The sequence below is a fragment of the Geotrypetes seraphini genome, chromosome 1 (genome assembly GCF_902459505.1).
Source record: "Geotrypetes seraphini chromosome 1, aGeoSer1.1, whole genome shotgun sequence".
In the NCBI taxonomy this organism is placed as follows: domain Eukaryota; kingdom Metazoa; phylum Chordata; class Amphibia; order Gymnophiona; family Dermophiidae; genus Geotrypetes; species Geotrypetes seraphini.
In genome coordinates, this window is record NC_047084.1 from 48,756,348 (window position 1) to 48,762,347 (window position 6,000).

Sequence of the window (6,000 nt, forward strand, 5' to 3'; positions counted from 1 at the left end):
CATATCAGCCTGATTAATCATTTTTAATGGACTTTTCTTATGGCAACATCTCAAAATCTCTTTCCAGTACAATAGTGATGGTATGCTGAACTATGAGTCTTATATCAACTTCCTCAAGTCCATTGCAGGAGATATTGATCACTGTTTTCAGTACCTACTCTCTGCTGTCTCCACTCAGTTACTACTTCTGCAAGCGAGCCTACAGGAGCAATTTTGATCTGCTTGGTCAACTTTTTTGTTTTCATGTAATTTTTGTGGGATTTTGTGTTCCTATTCAGCTTCAGTGACCACCTAACCTGCATGAGAGGAGCAGATTATGGTCTGCAGCTGACAGGTGGATCCTGCGGGGACCTGCTCAGCCAGCCTGTTGGAACTGTGGAGCTCAGGGGTTTCCCCTGCTGTTTGCTCACGCCTTGACTTGATCAGGAGTGCAGCACAGGCTGTACAGCCACTAATTGCATTTCTTCAGAGCACACACAGTGTCAGCTGCATTTTCCTCCTCCCCTTTCACAGCAGGGCAGAGGCTGCAAATTATAGACCGGTGAGTCTCACATCAATAGTGTGCAAACTCATGGAAACACTAATTAAAAGCAAATTGGACACGATCTTGAATGAAGGGAATCTTCGGGATCCCAGTCAGCATGGATTCACCAAAGGTAAGTCCTGCTAATCCAATCTCATCAGCTTCTTTGACTGGGTAACAAGAAAGTTGGACTTGGGAGAGTCTTTGGACGTCGTGTACCTGGACTTCAGTAAAGCTTTTGACAGTGTCCCACACAGCAGGCTGCTAAGCAAGATGGAATCGATGGGGTTAGGAGAGACACTAACTGCATGGGTCAATGATTGGCTGAGTGGCAGACTTCAGAGGGTGGTGGTTAATGGTACCCTCTCTAAGACATCGGAGGTGACCAGTGGAGTGCCGCAGGGCTCGGTCCTGGGTCCACTCCTTTTCAACATATTCATAGGGGATCTGACTCAAGGGCTTCAAGGTAAAATAACACTATTCGCCGATGACGCCAAACTATGTAATATAGTAAGTGAATGCAGTTTACAGAATTATATGGTGCAGGACCTGCTTACATTGGAAAGTTGGTCCTCAACCTGGCAGGTAGGCTTCAATGCTAAGAAATGTAAGGTCATGCACCTCGGAAGCGGAAATCCATGCAGGACGTACTTCTTGAATGGAGAAACTTTAACTAGGACTTCAGCAGAACGAGATTTAGGAGTAATCATCAGTGCAGACATGAAAACTGCCAATCAAGTGGAGAAGGCTTCTTCTAAGGCAAGGCAGATATTGGGTTGTATCAATAGAAGTTTCGTCAGCCGAAAGCCTGAAGTCATAATGCCGTTGTACAGGGCCATGGTGAGACCTCATCTAGAGTACTGTGTGCAATTCTGGAGGCCACATTACAGTAAAGATGTGTGCAGAATTGAATCGGTTCAGCGAATGGCCACCAGGATGATCTCGGGGCTCAAGGGTCTCTCGTATGAAGAGAGACTGAACAAATTGCAGCTCTACACTCTTGAGGAACATAGGGCGAGGGGAGACATGATCGAAACATTTAAGTACCTCACGGGACGTGTCGAAGTGGAAGATGATATTTTCTTTCCCAAGGGACCCTCGGCCACAAGAGGGCACCCGCTCAAACTCAGGGGCGGAAAATTTCATGGCGACACCAGAAAGTATTTCTTCACAGAGAGAGTGGTTGATCATTGGAACAAGCTTCCAGTGCAGGTGATCGAGGCAGACAGCGTGCCAGACTTTAAGAATAAATGGGATACCCATGTGGGATCCCTACGAGGGTCAAGATAAGAAAATTGGGTCATTAAGGCATAGACAGGGGGTGGGTAAGCAGAGTGGGCAGACTTGATGGGCTGTAGCCCTTTTCTGCCGTCATCTTCTATGTTTCTATGTTTCATTTGGATCCTAGACCTTGGGGTTGAGGCTCAGTCCGGCTGTGGCACGACTGGCAGCTGAAGATTCAGAAGAAGCAGCTTCTCTGGTGACAGAGGTCATCTCCTTATTCCAGCTACCCTGAGAGGTGTCTGCAGCTTGCCATAGCTCATCTTCCCAGCTTCTGGTCTGTGAGTAGAGCCATCACAGCCCACAGGGCAGTTCGAGGGGGTGTCAGAAAATTTTTTTTAAAGTTATTTCTTGTTGTAGCCTTATTCCCTCACCCCTCAGAAGAATCCAAGTGCAAAATTCACATGGATAGCATCCAGCAAGGCCGCCAGTTTGAAAACATGGCATATCACTGGGTCCTCCCCCTGATCCAAGAACATCAGAGATTCCTGTTCCAGAGACCCCTGCTGGGACCAGCATCCTCCAAGAGTGAGACATTTTCGTAGGGGTGTAAGGGCATTGAATCTGACCCACAGTGATGCCAGTCTCCCTCTGGCTGGACCTTGGCGTTGAGAACCTGCATAGCCCTGGGAGGATGAACATCCTGAGAGAGAAGTGAAGAGATACAGAAGAGAAGCTAGATGGATCCTGATAGCCCATATATGCTTCAAGCATCAGCTGAACAAAAGCAGGGGTAAAGTCTGGTGGGGGTGGACAAATATTAAGCCCCCTCTCCCCCTGTCTCTGCGTACCCCCAAGAGCCTGCACACCTGCGCATCACCAAAGAAAGCAAGTCACTATCCAGTGGCTCAAGAGAAGGAGAACCCTGTTACTCTGAGGCCCTAGAATGGCCAGAGGGGGCTAACTGCATGGACCCCACCCCATCACATGCTTCCCTGCACTTAGCATGTGGATGCTCCTCAGGTGCCCATCCAGCACAAATCCAGATGTCGAATGCCCTGAGGAGTTAATATTTCTCAATTTTGAACAAAATTGAGGTTATTGATGCAAATAGAGGCTTTTAAAATCTGGAGCAAAATCCAAAATGGCCACTGCGGTTGCACAAGGGCGCCAAATAGCATGAGGCAGCGAGATATAAGCGCAAAACTCACGGGGAAGAGGTTTTGGAGTGAGAACCCCAAAAACTTGCCCCAGAAATCCGCCAAATTGGGAATTAGAGACCCACCCATCCTGATGTACCCCATAGACAATAAAGGCTTAGTACTTGCAGTGCAGTTGGTGCTATGCCTCATTCAGCCCTCAGGCAAGCTGGAAAGTGGTGAAGAATTACTGCCTTAGACAAGCATTAAAAAATAGGTTAAAAAGAACTGCTTGTATCTTCTGGCTGCTACTCAGGCTGGATTAAAGCCCGAATCCCTGGACTCCACAGCTCCTCACTCCTCTTTGTGGGAGGGGATGCAGCAGGGACTAACTCAGATGCCAGTCAGCCTGCACTCAGAGCAGTGCTACAAAGGGAACAGTCCCCACAGCCAATCAATTGGCTGAATTCTTCAGAAACAAAATATCAACAGCCAGAAACACCTTCACTGGGACCCCAAACCACCTCAACAAAATCTCGATACCACCTAAAAAAAACAAGGCCTATGCAGCAGACAGAAACTGGTCAGATTTCCCAAACACACAATGGCATGACCTAAACAAACTCTAAAAAAAATACAGTCATGCAGCCTGCGACCTCAACCGCTTTACTCCATACCTGTTAAAAGACGCCAACATTAGATTCCGCACCCACCTCATGCGGTGGATTAGTTACATGCTCACAGAAGGTCAATTTCCACAAGAAGTTGCTGAAATCATCATAACCCCTATTCTGAAAGACCCAAAGGGAGCAACAGATCAGCCATCCAATTACAGACCTATAGCCTCAATACCACTATACATCAAACTAATGGAAGGCCTCACTGAATACTTAGAAACCCACAACATTCTTCACCCCTCACAATAAGGCTTTAGCGGCAACTACAGTACAGAAACACTACTAGTCTCTCTCCTAGACACAGCCAAACAACACCTAAGCAAAGGCAAAAAAATGCTACTCATACAACTCGATCTCACAGCGGCATTCGACCTAGTAGATCACAACATCCTACTACAAACACTGGAGGCAATAGGAATCACAGGCAAAATCTACAATTGGTTTGAAGGATTCCTCCACTCAAGAAGATAGAGTAAAAGCAAACAATGAACAATCAGAATCCTGGAACAACCCTTGTTCACCAACACTCTTCAACCTTTACATAGCCACACTTGGCACATGATTAGACAAACAAGGTATAACGTCATACAGCTATGCAGACGATATCACCATCCTCCTGCCTTTCAACCAAACCTTCCCCAACATAACAAACAAACTACACATTGCACTAGAAACAGTGTCAAAATGGATGAGAGACCACAAATTAAAACTGAACCAAGATAAAACCAAATTTTACTTCTAGAAAGAAAACCCCATCCATAACAAACCTAGAAATAAACTCCATCACGTATACCTTACAACCCAACCTAAAACTGCTGGGAATAATGATAGACAAAGGCTGCACCATGCAACTTCAAATCAGCAAAATGGTTCAGAAGGCATTCGCAACCATGCGCAACTTAAGACAAGTCTGAAAATACTTCAACAACAAACAGTTCAAACTCACAGTACAAGTGCTAATCCTAGGACTCCTGGACTACTGTAACATACTTTACCTGTCATGCCCCGCCAACATGCTAAAACAATTACAAACAGTCCAAAATACAGCCCTAAGACTAATATACTCGCTGAAAAAATATGACCACATTACCTCAGCTTTCCAAGACTCACACTGACTCCTAGTACAAGCACGCATACAACACAAATTCTACTGCACCCTATTCAGAGCTCTAAATGGAAATGAGCCAAGCTATCTGAACAACCGCCTAATCTGGAAAAACATCAAGACCAAGGAGAACTCAAGCACACTTTACCCACCCCCCAATCAAAGGCATGCAAAGCAAAAAAATATATGACGGTCTAATAGCCACCAGAGCAGCAAAAATAGATCACCACCTTCAAATTTGCTGACCACGATGCCCAACTACAAAACATTCAGGAAAGAACTGAAAACCATACTATTCAAGAAATTTGTCAAATGATCTAACCAAACCATATCGACCATTCCCAGATCCCGACGCATACTATAGCCATCAACCTTGTAATCTGCCTGGGAATGCCCAGGCTAATTTCTTATTGTAAACCACCTAGAACTGAAAGGTATTGGTGGGATAGAAGACATCAATGTAATGTAATAGGTGTCGCCCCCCCCCAGCTACAGACATCCAGCAAGAGTGTCTATGTCTCCACCAAGGCAAAGCTGCTCCAGTAACCTGAGCTGCTCCCAGGCACCAGAAAGCCTCTAAAGTGGTTTTAAAAACCCCCAAAACAAAACGTGAAAAACAGAGCAGAGAAAAAATGACACATCAACTCGCATGTAGAAGAATGAATTGAAGAGTACAGAGCAGTGTTAGAGGAGAAGGAGCCGAAAATGTAGATGATGCCTTCTACACAGACTCGCAAGTAGGGATGCATAACCGACTGGTCAAGATTTGTGCTTTTTGCATTATTAAGTATATTTTATAAAATATGCATGTCAATTCATAGAAGTATAGAATACCTGCATCCATTTAGATCTTTGGGAAAGTTATCAATTTGTGTGTTATCAGATGTCCTTGTAGAAACCTATTTTATGTGGAGCGACGTTTTTGAAAGGACATCCAAGTCAGAATAGAGATGGCAAGCTCATAATTTATAAAAGGGAGGTCCATCTCGCATGTATTTTCCAACAGGAAATATGTCAGGATTTCTTGTTTGAAAATATATGAAATGGTTGGCTGTGTGCTGAGGATGTTCATCTGATTCCCTGTATTACAATCTGAACACTAATCTCCAATAATCAAAATTTGTTAGAAAATTTGACGAGCGGAAGGAATTACTATGATTCCACTAGGAAAGCTATTTTCTCCGTGACAGTACACTCGCTCTGGAATGCTCATCTGCTTTATATCAAACAAGAGCCCTCTCTAAAACAATTCCGGTCCAAACTTAAAACATTTTTGTTCAAGGATGCCTTCAATACTTGAGCCTCTCTCTTCCCCCTTTTTAAAGATTTCCTCCT